Here is a 14162-nt window from a genome sequence, read left to right on the forward strand (position 1 = left end):
CCATTAAATTAGTAAATATTTGCTCTTTCAATTTCTGTCAGTGATCTAGAAGGTATCACAGGAGAAAATAGGACATAAGTGTTTGAAGAGGTCAAATATTCAAAATAAAAGACTAAAATACTGATATTCTATGCAAACTGGTTGTAATTTGAAGACAGGATAAAAATCAGTGCTTATTTGGAGTCAAATGAGTTGTTCAACAATCTTCAATCCAAGTCTAAAGGACTACATGCAAGTTATCAACTGCTCCATCTATAACCAGGTTTTAAACTGCAATTACTTGACATGTATTGCTACCCTTGTTTCATAATCTATAAAATTCATTTGATATGAAAATTTGAGAAAATTATGTCATAATAGAAGAATAAAATACAAAAGAAAGAAATGAATTTAAAATTGATTTGTTTTTGTTTTTCTATATAAAAACCTCCATTCTTATATAAAGATGATATACATTACTGCATTTGAGATTATTTTATCAATGGCTTTTAAATATATATGTTTAATACAGAAATGACTTCAATTGTATAGGTACTCAGTATACAAGTTTATTTTCACCCCTTTTCTATTATCATAAACTCTACATAAGATGTGCAGGGTAGAAAGGTGTCATTACACTTGTTTTACCTAAGGAAACTAACATCTCATGAGATTAACAGATTGCTTGAGATGCATTAATTAGCATTCAATGGCAGAGTCAGAATTTAAAACCAAATCTTTCAAACTTTTGTTCACTGCATGCTATCTGCCTTATGACAGTTTTGGATTTGGATCTATTAAAACTTTCTAAGTATTATAAAATCACATTTCTATTCATTCCAAAAATATTCAATAAGAACTGACTATATTCTAGATTATTTTTAAAAAACAATGATGAATATAATTTTTACCCTCACGAACCACATGATTTGAAAAGATACACTGGAGAGTGAATAAAAGTAATATTTTAAAAATACATATAATAATGTAAATTAGTAAAAGTTTAGAGATTACATGTTTTCCAGAGTTTCTGGAATGGTTTATTGAGAATAAGACACAAGGCTAGTTTTAAAGGACAAATAGGAGCTTGTCCAGATATTCTGCTTAGTTTTAGTTAGAGGGATCCCTGTGTGCAAAGGTAGGGAGATATATAAAAAATGGAAAAGGTTTATCAGTAAGCTTAAAGCTCAACATTCAGAAAACGAAGATCATGGCATCCGGTCCCATCACTTCATGGGAAACAGATGGGGAAACAGTGGAAACAGTGTCAGACTTTATTTTTGGGGGCTCCAAAATCACTGCAGATGGTGATTGCAGCCATGGAATTAAAAGCCCCTTACTCCTTGGAAGGAAAGTTATGACCAACCTAGATAGTAGATTCAAAAGTTACTTTGCCAACTAAGGTCCATCTAGTCAAGGCTATGGTTTTTCCAGTGGTCATATATGGATGTGAGAGTTGGACTGTGAAGAAGACAGAGCGCCGAAGAATTGATGCTTTTGAACTGTGGTGTTGGAGAACGCTCTTGAGAGTCCCTTGGACTGCAAGGAGATCCAACCAGTCCATTCTGAAGGAGACCAACCCTGGGATTTCTTTGGAAGGAATGATGCTGAAGCTGAAACTCCAGTACTTTGGCCACATCATGCAAAGAGTTGACTCACTGGAAAAGACTCTGATGCTGGGAGGGATTGGGGGCAGGAGGAGAAGGGGACGACAGAGGATGAGATGGCTGGATGGCATCACTGACTCAATGGACGTGAGTCTGAGTGAACTCCGGGAGTTGGTGACGGACAGGGACGCCTGGCATGCTACAATTCATGGGGTCGCAAATAGTCGGACACGACTGAGTGACTGAACTGAACTATATCATTTTCCTGGAGGAGGGCATGGCAACCCATTCCAGTATACTTGCCTGGATAATCGCATGGACAGAGGAGCCTGGTGGGCGACAGTCAATGGGGTCACCAAGAATCAGACGTGACTGACCGACTAAGCACAGCACAGCACTACATTATTTTACTTTTAAATATCGTTTCCAAAATATCAGAACTCAGTATGAATTCTTAGTTAAATTCATTAGCACTTTATTCTTATAAAACTATTAGTACACTGGATATCTAGCTACTCTCTCTTCTCTCACAAGGAGAGCTAAATGGAAAGATTGATGATAAGCACCTCCCAAAATGCAGATAACTTCTCCATAGTTTTGCACCATTACTAGTGACAAAGCAGTTGACTACTGTTCATATTCTAAAGCTATAATTTTGCATCATTAATTTATATTGCATCAAACTACACAACCTCCCTTGAAATTTACATTAACTTAATCACTGAATCGTCCTTACTGAACCAGATGGAAACACTTTAATCTTTGTTCCATTAATTGCTCCACAAAATTGACAGTCAGTGCTCCCATAGATGGACAAACAGGAGCAGAACTCTACATCCCAGAGGACAGTCCAATGTACCTCTTCTCAACAATCACCAAGACCTAAGTATTTGTCTAGGCTATATAAGCACCTACAAACACAAACAGAATTTATTTCATTTCCTATTTCACATTATGTCATCAATCTTGTTCATACATATTTCCAAGAATAAAGACTGACAAAATGCACTTTGCTCCAATGGTGATTTATACAGTTTCTCTGACAAAGATACTCTATATTTTATTCAGAGTTATACAGTACCCTGTGAGAGTCCTGAATACAGAACCAACCAGAAATGCTTCCTTCCTAATTTTGGCACCTACAAACATAAGATCACTAATATATGCACATGTCCTAAAATGCTTTTCAATAATTCATTTAAAAAGTTCTTTAAGAGAAAAGGGCTATGGAGTGTCATCCATCTGTACTAGTTAATTAGAATGAGTTTTATGAAAAGTAATGCAATGTATCAAGTAAAAGTCATGTACAGAAAGGCAACATAACTTGTTGTGAGCCCTAGATCTTAAGGATATGTTTAACAATTACTTGGAAGGGATAGATTGGAAGGCATATACCCAATACATGAATAAATGGACGAGATTGTTAAAGCCATTGATGGAAAAGCCCAAGGGAGGGGCATCTGAAATGCATATATCTGCTAGTATACTGGTGTCCACACATGGTGGCTGATCTGCATTGCTGCTCCACCTCTGACACAAAAACAAGCTCTGTTATCAACCTCTCCCAGGAATCCAATCACATTCAAGTTACTAAGACTGGTGTGATTTTGCTAAGATTTTAAGGTCAGCAGAAGCAGCATCGTTGTATACAGTTCTGACCCTTCAACACCTAGAGGGTTGGGAGAACCCATCCTCTATGCAGTTGAGAATCCTGCACAGCTTACAGTCAGCCCCCCTTATCAACAGTTCCTTCATATTCACGGACTCAGTATCCTCAGTTCTGCTTCTGTGGATGCATGTTCAACCAACCTTGGACAGCACAGAACTGCAGAGTTCACTACTGAAGAATATCTGCACGGAAGTGGACCAATTCGGTGCAAACCTAGTGTTGTCCAAGGGCTAATTGCACAACATTGTGCTTGAAAATTTTCCATTTGACATCTATATTCTCAAGCTTATTCTAGTCTCTAACCACTTAATCCTCTTGTCTCTCACCCACACAGCACACAGCTTCCCTCTTTTCGTATTTCTTCTATAAGGCACCTTCGGACATTGTCAAAACCTTGGGTAAAAGAGAGCCCCAGGAAGCTCTTTCACCTTGTAAATTATGTGTTTCTGTAACATTCAATTATTTATGATGTGAATGCTTTACTTCTATAATCAGAAAAAAAATGAAAAAACATTTAAAATCGCTTATGTAGAAAAGGGCTTCAATTAGAGAAACGAATGAGGATATGCCCTTAAGCAACAATGTATCCCTAGCACTGCATATGATGCATTTATTCATAGTAGGTGCTCAACAAATGCTGTTGATAAGGAAATTATTCCAAGACAGAAAAGAATGTAACAATACAGGGGAAATGAAAACAACGTACAGTATACAGTATATATTCCTCGGATGGTGGATACATGAGTTATTAGATATGAAGGGAATAAAGTGAAGTAGGAAAGAACACTGTGGATTAGTCTATTATTTAAAAAGTTCTGTACTAAGTGTTCACTAGGTACCAAACACATCTTGGAGCAATTTTCCTGTCCCTCCTCCAACCCTCATAGGTAAATCTGTGACATTCTGCTCAGTTTCTAAATGTATAGAGCACAAATTTTCATGATATATTTAGTTTCTTACTCTGTCTTACATGTTATTTTCCAAATTGGCCTACACGTCTCTCAAAAGTAAGATTATATTTGTCCCCTTCAGACAGATCATGTACTAGCCATGGCCCACACCAGTGCTTGAAACAGAGGAGGTATATAAAAAGTACCTGTTAAATTCATCAGTCAATCTATCACTGACCAAGTATTGTTCCATTACACTCACATTTTCTCAACAATGTATCTTGAAGATCTCACTATGATGATATTTAAAGATCTGCAACATTCCGTCTACCTTCTTGCTCAACACACAATGTACAATTCATTGTAGGAGTATTTCAAAGTTTATATAACTATATTCCTAGGGAATATGTGAATGTTTTTTCAATTCTTCAGTAAGTATGCATTTCAAGAGTTTCGCTTCTTTCTTTACAAACTGTCTACCTTTTGGAGTCTTTTTCTTGTTTCACTTGGTGCCTAGAATTTCCATTATGTTAGGTAGAAATGAGAGCAGACATTCTTGCCTTGCTTTCAAGATTAGTGGAAAAGCGTTTGGTCTTTCACCATTAAGTATCATATCAGCCATAGGCTTATTGGACATGCACTGTATTGAAGTTGAATGTCCCTTATATCTCTTAATATTTGAAAGGAAATTTTATTAAGTGCTAGATTTTGTCAAAAACTTCTTAGAGCATATATTGAAATAATCACATAATTTTATGTTTCTTTTTTTACTCTGTTAATATGGTATACTATAGGGATTGATTTTCTAATGTTAAACCAACATTGTATTTAGGAGATGAACCCTTCTCATAATCTGGTGTAAAGTTTCGTTAATACTATTTCTATTTATGTTTATGAAGGATATTGGTCTGTAGCTGTCTTTTCATGATATTGGTATCAGTGTGATGCTGCTCTCTTAGAGTCTAAGTTGGGAAGTGTTCCTCCATCTGTAATTTTCTGGGAAATATTGTGTAGAATCGGCATTACTCCTTCCTTAAATGTTCAGAAGATTTTATTAGTGATCTGTTGCTGAGGTTTACTTTGTTAAGAGACTGAAGTATTATTTTGTTTTGAATTACAGATATTATTTAACAGCCATATTGAGATACAAGTTATATACCATTGAAGGTACTCATTTTATGTGAACAACTAATGATTTTTAGTAAATTTACAGATTTATGCAACCATCACAACAATCCAGTTATGAAACAGCTGCACGACCCCGAAAGATCCATTCTGCCCACGTGTTTCCTGGTTGCTCCTAGGATTCTCTCGTGGCTCAGATGGTAGAGTCCACCTGCCGTCAATAAGATCCTGGGTCAATAAGAGCCCCTGGAGAAGGGAATGACAACTCCAATATTCGTGCTTGGAGAATTCCATGGACAGAGTTACCCCATGGCTACAGTCCATGGGGTCACAAAGAGTCGGACACGACTGAGCAGCTAACTCTTTCACTTTGACCATCTTCACTTCCCGTGTCAGGAAAACACCAATCCACTTTTGAATTCAGTAGATTTGCTTTTCTAGATATTTTATATAGACAGAAGCATCTATGTAGTCTTTTGTGTCTGGCTTGTTTCATTCAACATAATGTATTTGAAGTTTTATCTCTGCCGTAACAGGCACTGGTATTCCATCCCCTTTTATTGCTGAATATTATTCTGTGGTATGGCTATAGTTCATTTTGTCTATTCACCAGTTGACTTGGTACAGAAAGACTTTAGCTATAAAAACAAATTTTTTAAAGATCTGAAGCCATTCAGGTTATACATTTCTTATTGTATGTACATAATATATTGTTACAAATTCATGACAGCATTTTTGAGCATAAATTATTAGAAGAGGACCTTCAAAGCCAACTATTATGACCATTTATAATATAATAGGTATTTAAATTTCACCCCCTTAGGTGGGTGATGCGTGCCTGCTCACTTGCTTAGTTGTTTCTGACTCTGCAATCCCAGGGACTGCAGCCCACCAGGATCCTCTGTACAGGGGATCTCCCAGGCAAGAGTTCTGGAGTGGGCTGCCATTTCCTTCTCCAGGGGATCTTTCCATCCCAGGGATCAAACCTGCATCTCCTGCATCGGTAGGCATATTCCTTACCACTGAGCCACCTGGGGTAAACCACTTTACATTATCTCCAAATACCTCCATGAATTTCTGTTTCCCCACTCCATTAACAACAAATGGAATCTATTAGTGCTTCACCTTTTGTCCTAACTCATTAGCAAGACCAGACTATCTCACTCTTGTATTAATTTGCATTGCTTCGATTCTTAGTGACATTATACATTTATCCTACGTTTATATTCTACTCAGACCAATTTATTCCCCTTTTATGAATTCTTCCCAGGCCACTCTCACTTCATCATATTTTGAAGTGCCTGGTAACACAACTTGAGCATTGTTAATTTGCAAAGTCTTGAGAACAACAGATATTTAACAAGAATTTCTGAATAAGTTGATAAATTTTCCTGTTGTTAGATTACCACCCACTTTTGCCCTCTGTCTTTAACAAGATCACAAGATTCTTAAGAACAAAGACCTATTCATATACATTATCATATCCTATTATAATAAAAATCACTTTAACATCAGTAAATATCTAAGTGTTAATTCATATGAATTTTCATAATTAAGATCAAAGCTAGGGTTTTAGTATTTACCTGCAAATAAAATTGAAGGCAAATCTTACAGAAAAACTATCTGCAATCCATCATCATATGCTCAACCAATGAGTGACAGTCAAAGACATACCATCACACGGACTAAAGACTGCTTTATACACTGATAGATAGTATAGAACATCTATGATATAGAGTCTATATATTGCATAGTACATAAAGTATAATATATAAAGCATACAGTATATAAGGATATAGGTATATATACAAAATATATAATCTATTTAATATATTATAATGTATACAAATATTTATTATTATAGAAACGTCAAGGAAAAACAATAGCTAAGAAGATACAGGCTATTTCGCTTTGACAAATGAAGCCCCACATTTCAAAAATCAACATTTATCACAAGGCACTGTTGTTGCCTCCCCGGTCTACAAGGAGCAATACAGTTTTTATGCTAATTATTTCCCTTCATGCTGGCTACTAGATAGGTATCTTGCAGCTAACCATGGTTACATTATTATAGAATGGGATTGTATGAAGACACAAAATCCTCTTATGCAGTCCAATTTAGAATCCATTTCAAAAACTCTCTCGTGCTAGACCTAGAAATTGAAATGTGCTAGGAATCTTAGATTTTTCCATTTATTTCTGTTACACTAAAATTTGGTTATGACTTTTGTAAAGACAACAATTCTCTCTCTAGAGACAATCTGATATTATGTTCTATTATACCTGCAAAAAATAATGTGTTTCCAAGTCCACGTTCCCAGGTTTGCATTTAGACTTACTAATATTATTAGAGAAATACATTCATAGTTTATATTGACAATGACACTAAAACTCAAAGGAAGGAAATGGTATTTGACTTATCTTTGTGACCAGGAAGGATGGGCTGTTCATACATTAACTGCTGAACACATTTACAAAAGCCACTAAATTTATTCATATTTTATCCTAGTGGGTCTCATATTTTATCAAAAGGGCACATAGTTATTTCAGCGGGGCTTTTAGATTTTTATTCTAGTCAATGAGTCATTTAATATCTACAATCTACTTCCTTACTAATTCACCTGGTGAAAATAACCTATAAACAATATAATTAGCATTTAAATCACTAAAATAAAATAGGACAAATGGACTACCAGCATTTCTGGGTAAATTCCATTGTAAAAACTAAGTTATTATAGTAGTTTTGGGTCCCACTGCACAAATCAAACCACCGATTTAACATTTCAAAAGCTAAATAATTTTAAAGTGTTCATAGAAACTGGGTAATTGACCTGACAGTTGAGTTCACAGAAACTGGTTAACTGACCTAGGGAAAACAAAGACAACTGCTACTATCTCAAATTAAGTAAACACAAGAAGAAGAAAAATTCAGAAATAGAGAATGCTAAAACCAAAACAAAAATACAGGGACTCCATTTAAACTTTACTATTCAAAATGCCTGACTTTTCTTTCTTTTATCCTATTCTTCAACAGTAAGCATCACAGTGTTTGTACCATATTTTTAAGTTTTGGCTGTACCCCTCTATGTGTGGGATCTTAGTTCCCAGTCCTGGGATTGAACCCACAGCTCCTGCATTAGGAGGGGGAGTCAAACACGGGAACACTAGGGAAGTTGCCAATTTGTGCCATATTAATGATAACTTTGAGAAAATCATCTGAAATATATATACATAAACTTAATTTTTACTTTCAAAACATTAGTTAATAGGTCCTCCAGAAAAAAAAAAATCTTCTCATCAAAGATATATAAAAATTTATGCTTCATTATGAAAGTTTCAAGGGCTTCCCTGGTGTCTCAGTGATAAAGAATCCACCTGCAATGCAGGAGACTTAGCTAGACTGGGGTTCAAATCCTGGGTCAGGAAGAGTCCCTGGAGGAGGAAATGGCAACCCACTCCAGTATTCTTTGCCTGGAAAATCCCATGGACAGAGGAGCCTGGAGGGGTCACAGAGACGGACATAGTGAGCGCAGGACACAGCACACGTGGAACTTTTCCAGGTATTCTTCAAATACATTATTTCATTTACCTCCATATCAAGTGTTACAATGCCTGACATTTACTTAGCACCTGAAAGTTTGTTTTTGTTTTTGTTTTTTCTTTTTCCAAAGCTTAAACCTAGGTGTAGTCAGGTTTTAAACCCAAGGATAGAGTGGTTAGATATTAAACTTCCCCATTTTACTGAATTCAACACTGAGCCTTAGAGAAATAAAAGAGCTTTTCAAAAGTGACACATTAGTCATAAGAGACAGAAGTAGAATTCAAGTCTTCTGATTTCAAGTCCTGTACTTCTACTTATTGACACTGCCTCCTGCTGGCACTCAAATTAGTTTCTCTTGGGAGATTTTTGGACAGTAGATTTTTCTCTCTGAGGACATTTCAAATCCATTTAGCAACTGTATTTGCTGAGTGACACTTAAATAAAAATAGTTACATTTACTAAAGACTTAGATGGAGTTAAGGCCTTCCTAAAATGAATTACTACTTTTTTATGTATTGTTGATTTACAATGTATTAATTTCTACTGTACAGCAAAGTGACTCAGTTATATTGGACATGGAACAACAGACTGGTTCCAAATAGGAAAAAGAGTACGTCAAGGCTATATATTGTCACCCTGCTTATTTAACTTCTATGCAGAGTACATCATGTGAAATGTTGGGCTGGAGGAAGCACAAGCTGGAATAAAGATTGCCAGGAGAAATATCAATAACCTCAGACATGCAGATGACACCACATTTATGGCAGAAAGTGAAGAACTAAAGAGCCTCTTAATGAACGTGAAAGAGGAGAGTGAAAAAATTGGCTTAAAGCTCAACATTCAGAAAACTAAGATCGTGGCATCTGGTCCCATCACTTCATGGCAAATAGGAGGGGAAACAGTGGCTGACTTTATTTTTATGGGCTCCAAAATCACTGCAGATGGTGACTGCAGCCATGAAACTAAAAGATGCTTACTCCTTGGAAGAAAAGTTATGACCAACCTAGACAGCATATTAAAAAGCAGAGACGTTACTTTGTCAACAAAGGTCAAGGCTATGGTTTTTCCAGTGGTCATGTATGGATGTGAGAGTTGGACTATAAAGAAAGCTGAGGGGTGAAGAACTAATGCTTTTTTGAACTGTGGTGTTGGAGAAGACTCTTGAGAGTCCCTTGGACTGCAAGGAAATCCAACCAGTCCATTCTAAAGGAGATCAGTCCTGGGTGTTCATTGGAAGGACTAATGTTGAAGCTGAAGCTCCAGGACTCTGGCCACCTGATGCAAAGAGCTGAATCATTGGAAAAGACCCTGATGCTGGGAAAGATTGAGGGCAGGAGGAGAAGGGGACGACCAAGGATGAGATGGTTGGATGGCATCACTGACTCAATGGACACAGGTTTGGGTAAACTCCGGCAGTTGGTGATTGACAGGGAGGCCTGGCATGCTGCAGTTCATGGGGTTGCAAAGAGTAGCGCACAACTGAGCAAGGGAATTGAACTGAATAATATATATGCATATAAATGTATATTCATAAATATATTTAAACATAAATATATTGGTGAATATTAAAATAATATATATTATTTTTTATATTCTTTACCATTATGATTTATGATAGGATACTGAATATAGTCCCTTGTGCTATAGGACCTTACTGTTTGGATTACTAATTTCTGAGCAGGTTTACAAGTATGGCTCAACTATTTGCTTACTGAGAATATTTCAGACTCAAGTACACTGGGCAATAAGCACATGGAAATAAGGCACTCAAAGCAAAAATACACCATATTTCAAGACAGTACATCCATCCCAGGTAACTACTCTCCTAGCTTGTACATTTCCCAGAAACAGAATCAGTGGAGTTGCAACCAGACCCAAGAGATGAGACAAACAGACATAAGAGATAAGAATCAACTGATGATCTGTACTTCCAAAAGAATCAACCCCACAGTTCATGGTTTCCTCCCATGAAAAAAATTTAAATAATGGAACAATCAGTATTTTAAAACTACCTCCTATTTACACATAAAGTATGAACCAATAACTGTAAAATAACTATAAATCAGTATGGATTTTTTTCAGAAGCAAATATTTTAACCAAAGGAGAGTGAAAATGAAATAATGAAAGCAAGTAAGGAAGGAGGAAGAGGGAGGGGAAAAGGAAGGAGGGAGAGGGAGGGGAAAAGGAAGGCAGAGAGAGGGAGGGAGGGAGGGAATACTAGCAAAAAATGTTTTTTTTCTTTAAACAAACATGGTTGCTAAAAGAAGAAATCAGAGGTACATGCAGATCAGTAAACCTTTGTCTACTATGTAACCTGTCCCTGTTATTCTTTCATTTCCTTATCACACATATTTTAAGCTCCATTGATTTACTTTCAGGAAATGTGATCTTTCATCATTAAATAGTTCTTAAAGTTCTTAACAAAACAGCCCCCAAGCCATAAAAGAAAGGGGCCTGGTGATGTTATTCTCTCATCAAAATTATAAATGGAGTACCGAAAGTTGAGGGCTATGACAAATGGGGAAATATTCATGAAAATTATGAAAATCCCCAAAACATTTTTTTTTCAATCTAGGTTCCTGCCTTATAACAAATGCAACTAAACTGGAGAATTAGAAACTGACAAACCTTTTGCATACGGTGACCTCCTATCCTTGTACTACAGGAAAACATTTCCACCTAGAGTCCTTTCAGAGAATATCTAGAGACCAAATGAAATCAACCATAATGACAACCAGAGCCAGATAATAATCAGCTTTTAATTGAAGCATCAAGCCAATTAATTTGTGACAACAGCATATCACTTCTTATTCTTGACATGAAGTTTCAGAGGACTCAAAAACAGTTCTCAGGTCCACAGCATCCCAGGAACATGTCAACGTCCTCGCTCTTTTAAAATCACATTTATGAGACAGAGAAAAATCTTTAGAGATGGAGTTCTATAACTGAATTTGAGGTTACAAACCAGCCTCACTACATTGATTCAATTCATTGTCAAGAAATACAGTATCTCTTGGGTACCATATATACAGATTCCTAATGCTACCAGGTCTTCCTCTGGTTTCAGCTTCTTTCATAAAGAAAACTGAGCCCTTATTATGTATTTGTCTTCATTAATTCAATTCAACAAATACATAACCTGTGTCTAAACATGCAGATAACTGCATTTAGATGAGTAACTACTATTCTGTCACATAATAAAATTTCTAAAAGAGTATTATCTTAAGAACATAAACCATCTTTTTTCAAGATTTCAGCAAGACATTTATTCTTGCCTTCGACACAGAGCTCCATCCATGTAATACGTGAATGACAAACTTTATATAAATCTTCCCTGAGATCATGCTATGTGTTATTCTGGAATGAAAAACATGAATACATTGGTCTGTTCCACTTCAATTACACTTACTATATAAGATTAACTTACATAGTTACCTTAATAAAAAATAATAGATGCTTTACACATAAGTGGTAACCGAACTACTTCAGTTATCATCAATAGGCAACCCATCCCATTCAAATTCTTAAAATACCTGACAATATCTCACGAAATACTTCCAGCAGAAAGGGCTTCATTTTTCCTGCTTCACATGCTCACTATATGGGAAGTAATCCACACTACTGGGTGATGGGATGATAGTACACTGAAGAAAATTCTCCTCCTTTTAACCACTGCTTCTCATTTTTGAAAAAAAAAAAATGTTCACTCTTTCAGTATGTGGCCCAGTATTTATAAATGATGGACCTCTGCTTTTATTTAGTATTCCCAGAATATTCCATACCCTCCCATCAAATTTTTTTTTTTTTGGTCTTCCTTCAGGATTATTTTGCAAGAGGGTTAATATCACAAGTCGGGTTTGTTAAAAGCCACCTTTAAAGGACTCTGAAATTGCTCTGCTGAGTGTAAAATGACCACATATGGTATGCACGAATACAAAACAGCACACTAAAAAATACATACGTTGCCAGCTGCCTGACAGACATGGTGTAATCACGCCAAGCGCACACAATCACTCTTTTTTTTTTTTTAGCTTAAACACAATCATCACACATATTCAGCACCCACCGTGCCCAAGGCAGAAGCTAATAGAAGCGATTTCTGTTCGTGGCTTAAGCAAGGATTTTGTCAAAGACAGTGTGAAATGTGAAATGAATCAGACTTCATCAAATCATCTGAACTTCAAGGCCATTTCCCAGCACCGCTCCCACCTCCAACCCACCTCAGGCACACAAGCTTAACTTCACCCTTCCGCTCCTGATGTTCTCGCCCTGACTTCCTCCTCACCCTTATCTCTCTCTCTCTCCAAGTCTTATCAGCAGCTTTGCTCCGCTCTCAGAGCCAATCTCTTCGGAAAAGAAAATCAGTTAAATGCTAGATGCTGAGACTTCACCATCAGGTGCAAAGAAAAGGGGAGGAAAAGAAGAGGGTGTGGTACTCCCTTCTCCACCACACCCCACCCCTCGAGGCGCGCACTCCAGTCCACTGCGGCTCAGGGGAGCACCGAGGGTCCCCTCGCTCACCTCGGAGCAGCCTGATCCACAGATCAGCCACCCGGCCGTCTCGTCAGGAAACTTCCCTGAAAGCAGCCGAACATTTAGGGGAGGCCGGAAAAATTAAGAATTAGTTCGAAAATACCTCCCACGGGGCTCCACGGAGGAAGACTCAAAGGCACCTTTGGATACAGACCGCACAGACCCGCATCCTCCCCACTCGCTCCCATCTTGGGTATCCAGCTGAGAATTGAAAGAGAACCCAGGAGGCGCGAAAGGAGAGTGGAGAAGGAGGACTTACCTCCCGGGACTGCCCTTAGGGCGCGGAGCCAGGATCGCCTCCCTCCCCGAAGTGGCTCTGGCTCGGGCACAGCCTTCCAGAGCACAGCCCAGATTCCGACCCGCGTCCCCGCGGCTCTGCGCGCAGCCGGCAGGCGTGCCGGGACTCCGGCTCCTGTCCCACCGCCCCGGCCCGGCGCGCCTCGCCTCGCCTCCCCCTGCAGCGCCCGCTCCGCCACCCCGCGGGCACGCTCGCTCCCCGCGTTCGCCCCTCCGCCTCCCGGCGCCCCCACACCCACCCGCGCCGCGGCGCCCGCTGGGAGCCTCTAGCGGAGGCGAAGGGAACCGCAGCAGCCCCGCAGCGCCCGGGCTCCGCCGCCGGCAGCCGAGAAGCCAGCCAGGCGGCAGCGGGGGCTTCGCGTGCCCCTCGCCTCAACCGGCTCGCCGGATGCTGCCGCCGCACGCACCTGCCCACCTGCGCCGGGCTCACCCGCCACTGAGCGTCCGAGCGACGTTCTCCAGTGCCCACGGCGCTCTTTTGCAACGAGCGGGTGGGTCAGCGGTACCAGTGGGCCGGTGC

The 14162-nt window shown here is 38.6% G+C and overlaps 1 protein-coding gene across 1 annotated transcript in view; it reads right to left on the reverse strand.

The window, feature by feature from the left end:
• LINGO2 (leucine rich repeat and Ig domain containing 2) overlaps positions 1-13893 on the reverse strand; it is a 1426386-nt gene extending 1412493 nt beyond the window's left edge. Inside the window, exon 1 of the mRNA XM_069574164.1 lies at positions 13605-13893. The gene's annotated coding sequence lies outside the window, so the exon portion shown is untranslated. The remainder of the gene's footprint in view (positions 1-13604) is intronic.
• Between the last annotated feature and the right edge of the window lie 269 nt (positions 13894-14162).

The sequence above is a fragment of the Ovis canadensis genome, chromosome 2 (genome assembly GCF_042477335.2).
Source record: "Ovis canadensis isolate MfBH-ARS-UI-01 breed Bighorn chromosome 2, ARS-UI_OviCan_v2, whole genome shotgun sequence".
In the NCBI taxonomy this organism is placed as follows: domain Eukaryota; kingdom Metazoa; phylum Chordata; class Mammalia; order Artiodactyla; family Bovidae; genus Ovis; species Ovis canadensis.